Genomic DNA, 15511 nt, shown 5'->3' with positions numbered 1-15511 from the left:
CATTGACTATTGAATATAATTATTGTCTGTTTGGGTTTTAGTAATCCAGTGCTCACATAATTAAAATGGCAGGCTCATCCTTACTCAAGCTGTTTGGTGTGTCTGTTCATGCTGTGATATACAAGTCATTTGGAGGACATAACCCTTAATAACTTTTAACAAGACCTCAAATTTATAATCTGCCAGAATTATTTCTTGAACACACTTCTTCCTTCTGCTTCTGCTGAACATTTATATAGCACAGAGATGTTAATAACTCCTAAGGGAGTTGGCTGGGTTTTATTATATTTTAGAAGGAATAATTATTTCTCTGATAGACCAATATTTAATTTGGATAGTCTATCCAAGGACATCAACCTCAGAATCCTCTCTGAAAATAAAATGGTCCAGAAAAGCCACTTTGGACTGTTGAAATTTAATGTATTCTAAAATCTTGTTGATGCTTATGATATATGAATGATTAGAATGTTCCTTTCTTGAATGACATATACATTAAACATATAAAGTCCCTGGAGTTCCACTTATCACATTACAAAAACTCACACTTCCCTGTTCTTGATTATCATGTGATCAAATGTCACCCAGTGTGTTGGGTTTCAAGGCAGTTGCCTGTCTCCTAAAATGTGAGGATTCCAGGCCGCTCTCTGGGCCCTTGGTTCTTGAAGCAGTCTTGGTCAAAAAGTGACCAGACACCCCAAAGTAAGGCAAGCGTGAAACAAAGTTTATTGAGGAAAAGAAAGACAGGCTTACAGAGTAAGAAAGTTTACAAAGCAGGATACATTTGCCCCCAGCAGCAAACAGGCCTCCATTGCCCGGACACGTAGGCAAAGAGGCAAAGAGGCCAGGCTTAAGGCTGGCGATTCTCTTTTATACCACCTGAGACAGGCCTACCTCGTGGTCCAGAGGTCACCTTGGAACTGAGTCTTATTGTGCGTGCAGACCTCCCATGAGCCTCTCTGAGAGCTTATGGGTGGTGGTGGTGGTATAGACTGCATGATAATTAGTCTTAAGGTTGGTGTAGGTCCCCTTTAAGACTCTATCATTCCTGTTCCTAGGCTGGAGAGTCTTCTACATCTGCAAAAGGTCCAAGAGTTCTGACTGGTCGATTGGCAGAGCGGGTCCTCCTCCCCGGGTGTAGCAATTATCCAGGATAACATGGAGGTAGGTGGCACCAAGATGGGGATCTGGGGAGCCTGCCCTTGTCCTTCTTCCCTAAGAAAGCTGTTTCCTAACTTACCAACTAACAAGTACATCTTATTATAACCCTTTGTTCTTACCAGTCTAGTTACCTTGCACCAGATTTTGACAGGGGTAATGGAAGGCCTTCTTGGGCTTTCCATGTCTAACAGTGCCAAGTTCATGTGTATACTTCATCAACATTTGACTTTTATCTCATCTTCCATTTCTGTTCTTTGATTCTGACTAGGGCCATGCAAACATGAGAACCTAGGTTATGATCTGTATCTATTTCTGCCACAGTCATCTACGACTCCCATAACTATGGTTGCTGTTTCCAAACCTTGCTGACACAAGAAGGTGAAGCTTATGAACTAGGATTGTTTCACTTTTCAGAAGTTCTTCACAAAGTTCAGAAACGACTTCTTAGCTACTTGAGTATTCATTGTTCATTCAATGTGGGTCTTAAACATGAACTTCAGGCAAATATTTATACTACTCAGATCTCTTCTTTCCTTTCATATGAGTTTCAAAGATCTCTTTCTGATAGTAGTGTTCTCCATATAAATTTAACCTAAATCTCAAGTCTGTGTGTATAAATAATGAAACATCCTTATATACTCATTTTGGTCATACCACAGGAGATAGACCCACCCTCAAAATTTGGCTTGTGTCTTGAGGCTGATACATCAAGAGGGTATGAAAGGTTTATAACTCACATAATGAGGGTTTCTGGGAGAGGTGGCTCTCCTATAGGTCCAAGAGTCATTTGAGACAGCAGGGAAAGGAGCTAAGCTTGGGATCTGTATGGTGTTAGGGAGTGAGGCTGTTGGGAGGGTTCCTGTGTGTGGCTTGTTATTTTCTGCAGGTGCCAAGGGAAGGAGCATCAGACTTTCTAATCAGCTCGCCCAGAGATGGGAAAAAAGAGAAAATGGAAAGGGAGAGGCCTAAAAGCTGTAGCAAACATCAAGAAAGGGAGTCAGACTCTAATTACAACCTGCATAAACATGTGCTGCCCACTACACTGGGGTGGGGCATGTGTGTGTGTGTGTGTGTGTGTTTGTCTGTGTGTATAGCAATATATTTCCTGGACACCAGGTGTCACTATGGTGTTAGGAGACAGAACACAGCTGTTTTTGTGAATAACGAGTGCCAGAAACCCCCCTAGTTACCATTTAGTTGCCCTCAATCAGGACCTGGTTGTTGTTTCAGCATTCAGTTCCCATAGGGTTGGGGTCTTAAAAGTTTCACCAGACTCCTCAGGAGGCCCATCTCACAGTGTACCCTGACAACAATCCCTGGGGGTGTGGGAACCACTCAGCTCACTATGAGCGTAGATGCCCAAGCTCAGTAGGTGTGCCAGAGCCAGGCATGCCCTAGGACCCTGTAGACCATTTCTCCCACAGGGCTACCCAGTGATGGCCCAGTTACTGGCCAAGTCAATGGTAGATCTACCCCACCTGGTGTTCTAACCCAGCCACTGGACACTGAGTCTACAACCCATTTAAGCCTTCCAGTGAGGCAGCTCCAGTGAGAAGTTTAGCCCCAACCCAAACCCAGCAGGACAGCTCTTTCTGTCCCCAGTCCTCTGTGGGTAGGCTACCCATTCCCACATACTCACCTTCTGTGCTGGTTTTCTTCAGCTCCAGACCTCCTTACTGGCTCCTATGGCCCACCACTGTTTCACTGTCTCCCCAGAGTGATGTCCCAAGCCGAGTTTCCCCAGCCAGAGATGGCTGGAGTTTTCCTTCCCCCACCCTGCCCTGAGTGGCTGTTAGGGAGATGTTTCTAGCCTGCCATCTTGCTTTTCCCCTGTTCTCTCTCTTTAAAAAAAAAAAAAAAAAAGGTTCAGAGGTACATGGTACAAAGAAGCTACCACCAAAAAACAAAGGAAATAACATCTCTTCTTTTTGTCCTGAGAATGGGGTTTTTAATGCAATACAATATTCTATGGAGAATGTATGTTATGACGCTTTCATCCTAAGGTATATGCCAAATATAGTTGAGTTTGAGAAATTTTTCTTCTTACAAAAACTTCTGCAAATATTTAACATTATTTTTACAGTTCACCAGATCCTTGGTGAATTGTAAAAAACTAATACGGTAGGATAATAATTTCAGTTTTTGTTTTGTTTTGTTTTGTTTTGGCTAAGAGATATATGTTATCTTGCTTAGCAAAGAGGCACCAAAAAGGGAGGAGAGATCCAAGATGGAAACTGTATAGCCTCCTAATTTAACCTCCTACCAAGGTGTAAGACAGGATAAGTTAGAAGCACCAGAGCTAAGCTACAACTAGTTCTCCTTACTTCCATCGGCACCAGATCAGATAAAACTTCCATAAAGTGAGGAGGAGAATTGAGAGCAAAGGGACAGTGGTTGTTCTCAGACCCTGTTTCCCACCTTAACTCCAGGACATGTCTGGAGTGGACTTTGGAGTAGCAATAGGACTTCTCAGAACCACAGAGTGATGGTTCCAGAGCTAAGAAAACCGGTTAGTTATGAGTCCCTTCTGGACTTTGATGAGAAGCTTTGCTAATGCTCTCCTACTGTAAGGTATAAAACCTAGGATCAAACAATCTTTTAGCCGTGGTAAAAATATATCACCGCTTCTGAGTGTCCTAGAGGGGAGCATCAGAGGAGCCAGCACTTCTCAGTGGATGATAGAAAGTGGATGAGATACTTTGCTAAGAAGAATATGTTCCAGCTATAACCCAATTATAGCCCAAGAATATGGGAAAGGGAGGGGAGGGGAGGAGGGAGGTTGGGTGGAGGGAGAGTAATTGGTGGGACCACACCTACGGTGCATCTTACAAGGGTACACGTGTAACGTTCTAAATGTAGAATATAAATGTCTTAACACAATAACTAAGAAAATGCCACGAAGGCTATGTTAACCAGTTTGATGAAAATATTTCAAATTGTATGTAAAACCAGCACATTGTACCCCATGACTGCATTAATGTACACAGCCATGATTTAATAATAATTTTTTAAAAAGTGGATGAGAGAGTGAGTTCTAGAAGCCAGAAGTTTGTTCTTTTAGCTATGAGGAGGGGCTTTGTAGCAGCACATATGTGTAAAACTATTTTAGCCAGAGATTATTTTAGAATGCGGTGATCATAAAAGAATGCCAAGGTAGACTTGATAGTGAAAACTCAGTCACTAACTTAGTCAAATAAATTTGAACATGTTTATCTGTGAACAATAAAAACCAGGTGTGCTTCATGTTCATCTTTTGGTTTGGGGTTTTTACTTCAAACAGAAAGGGGGCTATTTTATAGAAAGAAAATTTAGTTGTAGAGAAAAACAAAGGCTAATTTTTCACACGTGCTATACTGGGATGACTGAGAGCAGGCTTAGGAAAGCTAAGATTCTTAGACCTTTTGTTTCAGAGCCAAGGGCAGGAACCAAGGCAAATTCCATATTCTTCACCCCAGAAATATAACAGTTTTCAGCACTGAGACTCCCAACAATTCGACTTGTGTTATTTCATATTCTATATGAATGGTTCCATCTGCCAATCAAGTTACATATGTTGATTAATAATTTATGACTGTTTCCAATTTTAATCCAAGTAACATAATTATCAGTAATTCTCATTAATTACCTTGAATTGATTTATCCTTTCATGGCCAATGAAACTTATTATTTGTGTTAATGTCTTCTTCAGCATTATCATGAAAAAGGTGGGATGATTTCCTTTTGGAAAATTACTCCTAAAATTCCAACCACAACATTGCTAATATTATCTCCCATTTGGCTTGTGAGAGAACATTTGATGTGCACAGGTAACGTTGGGAGTCTCATTCAAGTTCACGTTGCTAGGAAATGGGGAGTAGCCAAAAAGAAGAAGGTTAAAGAGGGTAGATTTATAAATTATAAATAAAAGAAATTTGGATCTAAGAAAAGAAGAATTTATAATTGTGCTCAAAACTTCGCAGAGCTTCTTACATATCCCAATATATGTTAAATAATTAGGAGGTATCGTGAAATGGCTGAGGGGAATATACATCCCCATACAATATTTCATGTGACGAAACCTTTTTTTCTTATAAAAACTTGGCTTTCTTTGAGAGAGTGATATATTTCTCTTTTCGTGTGAGTAACTCAACTCAATCCATCTTTTCACTTTGGTTGGCTGGAAAGTCAACATGAAGTATAGCTGCCCAGTCACTGTAATTTGATTTTCTTCTCTAAGTCTTATTTTTCCTCTTTTATATCACTTATTTTTCTGAATCACATCACTTCAGTGAAATATAATATGAGTATGAACTATAGCCAGGCGTCCTCAAACTATGGCCTGCGGGCCACATGCAGCCTAAATAGGACATTTATCCGGCCTGCCAGGTGTTTTTGCCTCCGCTGCCTGTCCTGCTTAGCAGCTGACTCGTCCTGGGGCCCACAGTCCAGCCCTCCAATGGTCTGAGGGACAGTGAACTGGCCCCCTGTTTAAAACGTTTGAGGACCCCTGAACTATACAGTCAACCCAACTTTAACAAGGCCTGTCATTCCTCTGCTTAGCAGTAATGGAGACCTCTTAGTCAGTAAACTTGGGAGCTAGGATAGGATTCCCTTTCTCTCCATCAACCACTGCATTTTATTCTTAATTCTGCCTTAGGAAAGGACTCACTATTCTTCACAAGACAGGAGGGCAAGTAGAATGGCTGGTGCTCAGCCTTGTCAAGTAGGACACTGGCTTCTAGGCTCAGTTGACAAAGTCCTCAATAACTCTGATTCTCTGTACTTAAGCACTAGTATCAGAAACATCCATATCGTTCTTAGGAAAGCACATTGCCCACAGTTCTTGCAGCTAGTTAGAAAGGATTAAAAAACACATAGAAACAAGATAATAAGAAACTTCTCCAACTATTATTGAGCTGAAGATATTTCTGACAGTTTGCTTTTCAAGCCTGTCTTCCTCTTCATGTGCCCTTGAACCTGTGTTGGTTCTTCGTTGATAATATAGGATCCTGATCCAAAACCAAACAGCAAGACATGCAGAACAGAAATCTGCTTGAAATGCCTGCTCTGACACGTTCCCTTTGCTAAGGGATAGAGCAGCTGGTGAGCTACGGGTAAAACAAACAAACAAATAATTTGTTCACTCATTTTCCCAGTAAAAGTCTATATGCATCATCAACTTTAGCTACTAATAATTGCCAACATTTTGAGGACCTACTATGTGCCACAGCCTGTACTATGTGCTTTACATCCATCTCTTCCATGCGTTCTTAGTACCGTATTCATACTTCGTGATAGAACTTAACTCTATAATACAAGTCCTTTTTAAAGGCAACTAACCAGTTATATCTTTGATACCTGGTAAGTGCTAATATATTTTTCTCATACAAACTCACTGAAATTCTTCAAGCCCAAAGAAAATCATGTAGGGAGGACACTCAGAGAGAGGAACAGGTAGTTTGGTTACTTTTTAAAGCAAGAGGAAGTATACACATAGTTATTTAATATATAACCAGAACAATGAGATAGAAGAATAGGGTTGAAGCCATACCCGATTCCTAACCTAGAACAATATGTTTATGAAGCAAACACCCCTCAAAAGAACAGAATTTTCCAGAATGCCTTTCCATCCTTGATAAGCATTGAGGATCTGCAGAAAACTGCTCATCTTCAAGGTTAAGGCCTCAAGTTTACAGAACTTCCTGGATTACATCTAGCACCAACACTGACACCTGCTGGAAATGCACATTGCCCACAGTTCCTGCAGCTGGTTAAAAAGCAGAAAGAAAAAAAAAAGGCGCACAGAAAGAAGATAATAGGAGACTCTCCAAAATCAAAACCCAAACAAAGCAAATAGCAACAAAATGTGAATGCAAACAATTTCAGGCATTGGTCTCATTGAGAATATAATCTTGTCAAGCAAATTTTTGCAGACACACATGGCCACAGATTTATGTCTCTGAATTATAATTCTTATATAAGTAACTCTTAGTGCGGTCCAAACAAATGCATTTGGTATTTTTAAAAGCAAAATACATGATACATATATGTCTCCACATGCAGGATTCAATTAATTTTCCTCTTTCATAAGTAGCATGGTTACTGAATCACAGAAAAATTTAAATCATTTTGAGGCCTCATATGGGATATGGAGAACAATTCTGACAAATGATATTTGCTGCTGTGGCTTGTCTGCCCATTCTCCCAAGTTTCCTTTCTGCCGTCTTGACTGTGATACTAATTAGGTATTTGGGAAATAGTCAGACTGAAGACTACACTTCCTTCTATTTGTTTATGAGTAATGTTTTTTCACTGACCTTTGCATCAAGAAAATATGTATAAATTTTAGGTATACTTCTGATGCAAAATATTTCTTTTTATACTTATTCATTTACATAAATTTTTCAGGAAGACAAAAAAAATTCTGACTTAAAATCATTTTGTTTTATTTTTCAGAAAAAAAAAGACTACTTTCAGCTATTATCTGTAAAAAATAACTCCTAGCTTCCTAGCATGAGTCTTCCATGTTAGGATGTGTTACCATTTTCTTCTGAATTTACTTCACACAGTCCTCTTTTGTGAAAAGTAAACATTTATATTTATAAATTAAAAATGTATAGTCCCCTTTTGGTTTCTGTTTCTTTTTTCATCTTTACATTATAACATACAGCATATATTTATGCTATATATAAAATACAAATGTGTTAATATGTTATAGAAAAATTAGCACTGATGTAACTCCCACTCAGATAGACATAGAACCTTGCCAATATGCTGGGAGAGCTCTTGTTGCCTCCTTATTACAAGTCGCACCCTTGCTGCTTTAAACCCTAATTACACATTTCTAAATGTTACAGTTTATCTTGCCTGTGATGTCAGTTTTCTATAAATGGGTACGAGAGCATGATTTCTTTTATGTTTGGCTTTATGCTGTCAACATTCTGAGAGTTTCATCCATGTTGTTTCATGCTGGGGTGATTTGTTCATCTTCCCTGATCAAAATGATTCCGTTTTGTAAATACATTACCATTTTTAAATTCAATATATTATTAATGGAATTTTAGGTTGTTTCTGATTTGCAGCTGTTTCTATTCTAATGCTTTAGTAAGGGCATTGCTGCGCACGTCTTTTGGGTATAAACCTACGAGTGGATTTGCTGGCTCATAGGTTGTATGGGTGTTCAGTAAGCGATGACAAACCATTTCATACAGCAGTTACACCAATTTGTGCTCCATCTAGAAATACACAGTGTTTCATTTACTTCACATCTTTGCTCACACCTGATAGACTTAGACTTTTTCATTTAGCAATTGGGAGTGAGTAGTAGTATCTCATTTTGTCTTAAACTTACATTGAATAGTCTCTTGTATAAAGTAAATATAAAACTCCCTTGCCCATTTTCCCAGTAGGTTCTCATGCTTTTTAAAAAAACAAATTTCCAGATCGTCTTCATGTATTCTGTTTATTTGTCCTCTGTTGTGCTGAAAATACCACTTCTACCTGTGGCTTGCCTTTTCGGTTTCTTAATATGTATCTTCTGTTCAACCAAATTTGCTTAATTTTAGCATACTTAAGTTTATCAAGATACCTTAGATAGGTGATTTTCAGAATGCATGCTTCTCAAATCTGAGGTTCTGGCAATAGTAATAACTTCACGCTATAGGCATCTGCGTGTACAAGTGATACCGGGTTTCAGGTTCTTGGTCTCCGTGATTCGAAGAATAAATCCATGGACCACAGATCAGTGGTAAGACAGAATTTATTTACAGAAAAGAATACAAAAACACTAAAGCTCCTGGTAGGGAGAGAAAACCCAAGTTGAGAGAGAAAAGTTCTCTCTGTTTTCTCCCCTTCTCTCTCCAACTCTCCCATGTAGGGGTATATATAGGTGCTTGGGTTCCTTCTAGATGAGGCCAGGAAATGAATGGACACAGTCCCTTCCACTGGGGCAAGTTGAATGAATGCATTAATGAATGGACACAGTCCCTTCCACTGGGGCAAGTTGAATGAATGCATTAATGAATGGACACAGTCCCTTCCACTGGGGCAAGGTGAATGAATGCATTAATAAATGGACACAGTCGCTTCCAATGAATAGACACAGTCCATTGACGGAATTGAGGCCTAGGAAACCTACATGAAATTGACCTAGTCTTAGGAAATGGGGGTTTCATATTCAGTCCTAAGTGCAAAGGGAAGGAGATACCAAGGCACCGGTGTCTCCCCAGCAGCTGTCTGGTCCTTTTGGCTATTGGAGCCTCCGGTGGGGGTGGGAGGCTCACCCCACCACACTACCAAGGTGGAGGCGGCAGGCCACCTGTCCTGTATCACAAGAACTGTCCAGAAAGTATCCAGCCATGTAATACCAAAAATAGAGACACATATGGCTAGATATTTTTTGGATAGCCCTTGCATAGATAGCGATAATGATAACTATAAGGCCCACTGGGAACCCATATCTTCATGTATTCATATTAGAAATAAGACCAATAAATATTCTAATAAGTTGGTCTTATCTTCGGGTGTTTTTTTTTTTTGCAGTTTTTGGCTGGGGCTGGGTTTGAACCCACCACCTCCGGCATATGGGGCCTGCGCCCGAGTCCTTTGAGCCACAGGCACCGCCCTCTTCTGGTGTTTTGAAAAAAATCAATGAAGCACATATTTTAATAATGGCTCTTATATACATTTTAATGTATGTTAACCGTGGTGAGTAGGCACTTGATATTAGCAAATGAGGAAATCTTAAAAGATATGTCCCACTGAGCTAAAGAAACAGTTATCATTAGAATTGGTAGCACAAAATGCAGGTAATTATCACATTTTGATTTAACTTAACTAAGATTTGGGTATTATAGAATTATAGAATGCATATAGTCATATTCTCTTTATCTGTATGAACATGATAATGCTTTTAAATGTTGCATGACATGGAAAACCAGAGAAGAAACTGAATTTTTGCTACACTCACCATAGATCCATTTTCTGGGCTAATTTTCCCCTCTTGCTCCTTTTATATAAATGACCTTTCTCCTTTTTTTGCATAACACTCTGCACAGTCTTTGGGTATATCAATTGTACTAAACTAAAATATGGTTTGCATTTTAACTAATTGTTGACACACACGTGTTACTCACTCTTCTTTGGGTTGAGTATAGAGACTTTTTGGATTAATCATATTGTCTTCAATGTCAAGCACAGTGCCTGACAGAAGGAACAGAAAAAAACAGCTCCTGGTAGGGAGAGAAAACCCAAGTTGAGAGAGAAAAGTTCTCTCTGTTTTCTCCCCATCTCTCTCCAACTCTCCCATGTAGGGGAGAGTTGCATAGGTGCATGGGTTCCTTCTAGATGAGGCCAGGAAATGAATTTTATCAAAAAAGTCATAGACTGTAATTTTATCCAAAAGATGCGCACAGCAATGCCCTTACTAAAGAGGGAAGGAAGGAAGGAAGGAAGGAAGGAAGGAAGGAAGGAAGGAAGGAAGGAAGGAAGGAAGGAAGGAAAGAAGTCTATGAATTCAACAGAAGGAACAGAAAAAAAAAAGATGAAGAAAGGGCAGAAAAGAGGAATGATGGGTGAAAAGAAGAAAGTAAACAAAGTCTCTTTACAGTACTTAAATCTCACTAACTATATCATTTAAAAATTCATGTCTTAATGAGGGCATTAGCAGGGAACACATGAGAAAATTATTTGTAGGGAAATAGAGTGTCTTCCCAGACTCCTTTAAATCTTATCAAATGAACTAATTGTTCAGTACACTTTTTTATAATAAGGGTTCTCCTGGGAGCCAAGACAGACTAAAATAGTGATAGTTCAGGGCCTTGTGAAATAATGTAAAGAGAACAAGGAGGGGGAAAGACCTAATTAAAGCAAGACTGATATGTTAGCAAGCATTCCAGCCAAGTGGCAGGTATATATTCTGTACAAATCAATGTCCACTGGAATTCTTATCATTTGTTCATGTGCAATGGCTTACGTTCCTTTTATTCTCTGCTGTTGGTACGTCTCAGCCAGCTCCAGGGAGCTGAGGGGCAGACCTGCTGCCTCCACCTTGGTAGTGTTAGTGCGGTGGCAGTGGGCAGAGGAGCCCGCGGGCTGGAGGATAGGCAGGAGGCTCCAGTGGCCAGACAACTGCTGGGCACCTTAGGTTTCTCTCCCCTTGCACTTGTGGCTGAACAGGGAACCCCAACAGGGAACTCCTGCTTTTCCTAGGCCTGGGAATGAAAGGGATTGTAGTCATTCATTTGCTACTGAGTCCTGATAAATGGAACCACAGAGGACCCGATGTGACTATAAATACCCCTGGAAAAAATAAATAAATAAATAAATAAAACGAACCTGGCAGAGATGAGAGAGAGAACTTTTTTTCCCCGACTTGGTTTGTTTCTCTCTGTCAGGAGCTCTGATGTTTCCATATTCTTTTCTATAAATCCTGTCTTACCACTGATCTATGGTCCGTGGATTCATTCCTCAAAATCACCAAGACCAAGAACCTACTGAAGACGAAATTCCAGTATCACTGTTAATGTTACTTACTAGAAGCTTTAGGGCCAATGGGAATATGGGGAAGAAACAAAAACATAAATAAAAACAGTTCAGCAGGTGGTAAGGAAAGGCACTTGCATGGAGGGCAGTGGACTGTCCAGACTTAGAAATATTTTAAAGGCTAGAGAAAGATTGTAAAGGTATGTTCTCGTTCCCCCACAGATTCTTTGTAAGAAATGTTCATAACACATATCACACATACAAGATGGTTCTTTCCCACACTCTTCTCTCCATAGACACTGAGTTAGAGAATCACATTTTTGTACTCAAGAAAAAGGGGAAGTTTTAATTAAACACATTCTACATTACTCTGTTTGGTAGCACAGCTAAGGGGTTGGTGTGTGGGCTGGGAAACATCAGTTCATTTCTGCAGACTGTTGTTCAAAGAACAGAAGGCATTGTAATCCTCTCCACCCTTCTATATACTCCCTGGTTACCTTGTTTTCACAGCTAAAAAGCATAGCTCCATAGAATGTTTCTAATCTGCATTCTCAAGCAAGACTAGGAGATAGATTTAATTAAAATTCAAGTAAACAATCAACCAGCGCCTACTAAATATAAAACTTGGCGATAGGCAGCAAGAGCCACACAGTGATGAGTAAAACTAGTTCCTCACGGCAGGAAAGCACCTATCTTTGGAACCATTCCAAATTGTTTATGAACAACAAACCTGTAGTAACAGACAGAACAAACTGAACACTGAGGTAGACTAAAAGCAATACACCGTGAGAAAACTGAGCAAGAAATAGTATCTGCTTCATGGCATCACAAGGGAAAAGAAGAACGCTTCTGAGTGCAACGGCATTTAATTTGGCAGGAAGGATAAGGTGACCAGACGTCCCGCTTTTGGTGGGACAGTCCCAATTTTTAACAATTTGTCCCATGTCCCGCAACGTTTTAAAAAAGTCCCAATTTTTGGAAAGAATGCATGACAAGCTAGGGAACAGCGGGGCAACGGGAAGGGAATATAGGGTTTTCAGCTGCTGAAAAGGTTAATGTAACTCCATTTGGGAATGAAGAGGTTAATGTAACTTCATTTGGAAATGAAAAGTCCCTCCTCCCCTCCTGGGCAAGGTCCCCCAGCGCCCTACTCCTTTGAGCCACAGGCACTTCTATACATATATTTTTTTTAATGTATTATATTTGTAAATTGTACTTATGTTGAAATTAAAAATATATATATATTACAATACTGTTTTTGTGTTCTATGAAAATTTTTGTTGCTCCATATAGACCAAATTTTTAATTAAGAACACCCCCCCTCCATCAATGGTGTCCCGCTTTACCAATGTTAAAATCTGGTCACCTCAAGGAAGGATGAGTCAGCACCGAACTTCAAAGATGGCTGGAAAGAGTAAGCGGCCTTTCACTGGGACCTCTGCTCAAACACCACCTTGTTGGAGGGCACCTTGCTTTCATTTTCCTGGTTAATACTTGGAAATTCTTCCTAAGGTGTTTTGCACACAGTGACTTTTTTGATAAAATTATAATCAATAGGTATTAATTGGTTCTTATGACACAGAATATTTTTTGGAGGGTGAAGAGAGTTTGAGGTTGCTGTGAGCTGTGATGCCATAGCACTCTACCCAGGGAAAGAAAGAAAGAAGAAAGAAGGAAGGAAGAAAGGAAGGAAGGAAGGAAGGGAAGGAGGGAGGGAGGGAGGAAGAGAGGGAGGGAAAGAGAGAGAGAGAGAGAGAGAGAAAGAGAAAATGTAAACTGAAGGATGATTTCATCACATGGAAAGTAATTACAATTTTAGAAAACTAAGACCAAAGATTAAGAATAAAAGCAGTTTTATTAATATCCTTTTGCTATTTACCCCTAAAATACGTGTTTTACTAATGTGGCAAGATGTTTTCTATAATTTTTCAACTAACTGTGGTGAGCACACATTTTAATATTCTGAATTGGATAAACTGACTCATCCAACTGGGAAAATGGTCTAAAGAAAAATGTAAGTAATTCAGATTAAAAACAAAAAGAAGTAAGGCATGAAGGAATTTAAATAAGCAGCAATGGATATTTACCAAAAAATTGGAAATTTCTGAAAACACAGGAAATTCCTATAATTCTACCACTGAATTTTTCCTCACCATATTAAATCATTTTTGAAAAAAGTGCATTTTAAATATATCATACTTAAATCATTTCCTAACTTGAAAATGGTTTTGCTATTATAAAAAATGTTGCAATCAACATATTAATTTATAAACATTGTTTTCAATATTCAAAGTACATTGTAAGAATAAAATGAGTTAGAAAATGAGTGGAATAGTCACGTCATTGTATTCCAGAAGGAAGGCTGGTTTTCATTTAATCTTATTCTCAATTACTTTGTAATACTATTAAAGAAGTGGGGACGGGTCGGGGATGTGGGAATACTACATAATTGTCTATCCAGATGAAATGACATATTCTATGTATCTTCTTTGAGTCATTACACTGTGTAGTTTCTGCTATTCATCTTTGTATCTCAGAGCCTTGCACAGTGGCACATACCTAGCTTCTTGACATAGGTATGCTGGGTTGGTAGTGCTGACTTATATATATAAATCTATGACAAAATATGATATGGAAACATTAGTGTCACTCGAGTAATATTAGAAGTATCATTTTGGTGAATATAATATTTTAAGTATCATTTAATGGCATAATTTTCCTGATAATTAATAAACCTATTCTGTTATTTGAACTTGAACACAGGTTATATATTTGAAGGAAGATTCAAATACTTAGGCTTAGTTATTTTTTTTTCCAAGGTAGACAGTTAATGTGCCCATGTTGTAAGAAGGTTTGTGGGAGACGCGTTGTACGCAGGCATGTGAAAACCCGATCATCATGCTTACGAACTGCAAAGGATCTAAGCTTGGGTATTTCTGATTGGTACTATCAAACTGACATGGGCTGGGTGTGGTCTAGGAGCACATCAAGCTGGAATGGGAACTATACAAAAAAAAAATCATAGTTTTCAAAGGGAGTAAACAATAACTTGATTCTATTATTGAGATACCCACCCCCAGTGAAGCCACCGTGGAATCCATTCTGGTGGTGAATTGCAGGAAGATAGTTTCATGGGGGTCTAGAAAGGAGAGAATTGCAGGGAACACACCTGGAGGGAGGAAGACTATGGCTATTTTGAAAGGGATGTGTAATCCAAGAACTACTATGGATAGTTACAGATTCTGTGAGTTTCTAAAGTGGATCAAATAGCAATCATAGTAAACATGTACCCGTTACTTGCTATATGCCAGGCCCCTTTCTCCATGTTAAATCAGAATGGGTGTGAGTAGGAACCAGGTATCGATACTTTTTAAAAATGCCCCAGATAATTCTAACCGGTAGCAAAGACTGGAAACCACTCACGAACCTGCAATACAGATATTCTTGTTTTCATTCTATTAAAGTGGACACGGAGTTACAAAGAGGTGAAGTAAATTGGCAGGGTCAAAGAGGTGAAAGGTTGAGGCAGGAGTCTAGGTGTTCCAGTCCCAGAGCCTTTGAGCTTCACCACTGCAGTGTTTCCCAGGGTTTTAGTTTCTAATTTCCAATGAGTAGCTTTGAATTTTGCAAGTTTAAAGGAATTTTCCATGCACATCCTAAACAATAATCATTTTCGATTACAGTACTGCTATGTGGTTACATTTTCCTACCACCAGCCGTGGCATTGCCCCCTCGGGCAGCACAGGGCTGTGGAGGCCCGCCCTTCTCTCTGTTCTGGTGTCTCAAAACGCCAGGTGTTACTATTGACATTTATCTTCCGACCCACAGAAGCCCGTATCTGGGAACTGGTTGCACTTGAGCAAGGAAAGAGACTTGGTGTCAACGCAAACAT

The 15511-nt window shown here is 39.4% G+C and overlaps 1 non-coding gene across 1 annotated transcript; it reads right to left on the bottom strand.

The window, feature by feature from the left end:
* Nucleotides 1-14436: 14436 nt before the first annotated feature.
* On the bottom strand, nt 14437-14539 carry LOC111726716. The gene has a single exon (XR_002774426.1). It is a non-coding gene; the product is annotated as a small nucleolar RNA U13 (small nucleolar RNA).
* Nucleotides 14540-15511: the final 972 nt, after the last annotated feature.

The sequence above is a fragment of the Otolemur garnettii genome, unplaced genomic scaffold, assembly GCF_000181295.1.
Source record: "Otolemur garnettii isolate 467f Iridium unplaced genomic scaffold, OtoGar3 scaffold00076, whole genome shotgun sequence".
NCBI classification, from domain to species: Eukaryota; Metazoa; Chordata; class Mammalia; order Primates; family Galagidae; genus Otolemur; species Otolemur garnettii.
This window is presented reverse-complemented; position numbering and strand designations above follow the sequence as displayed.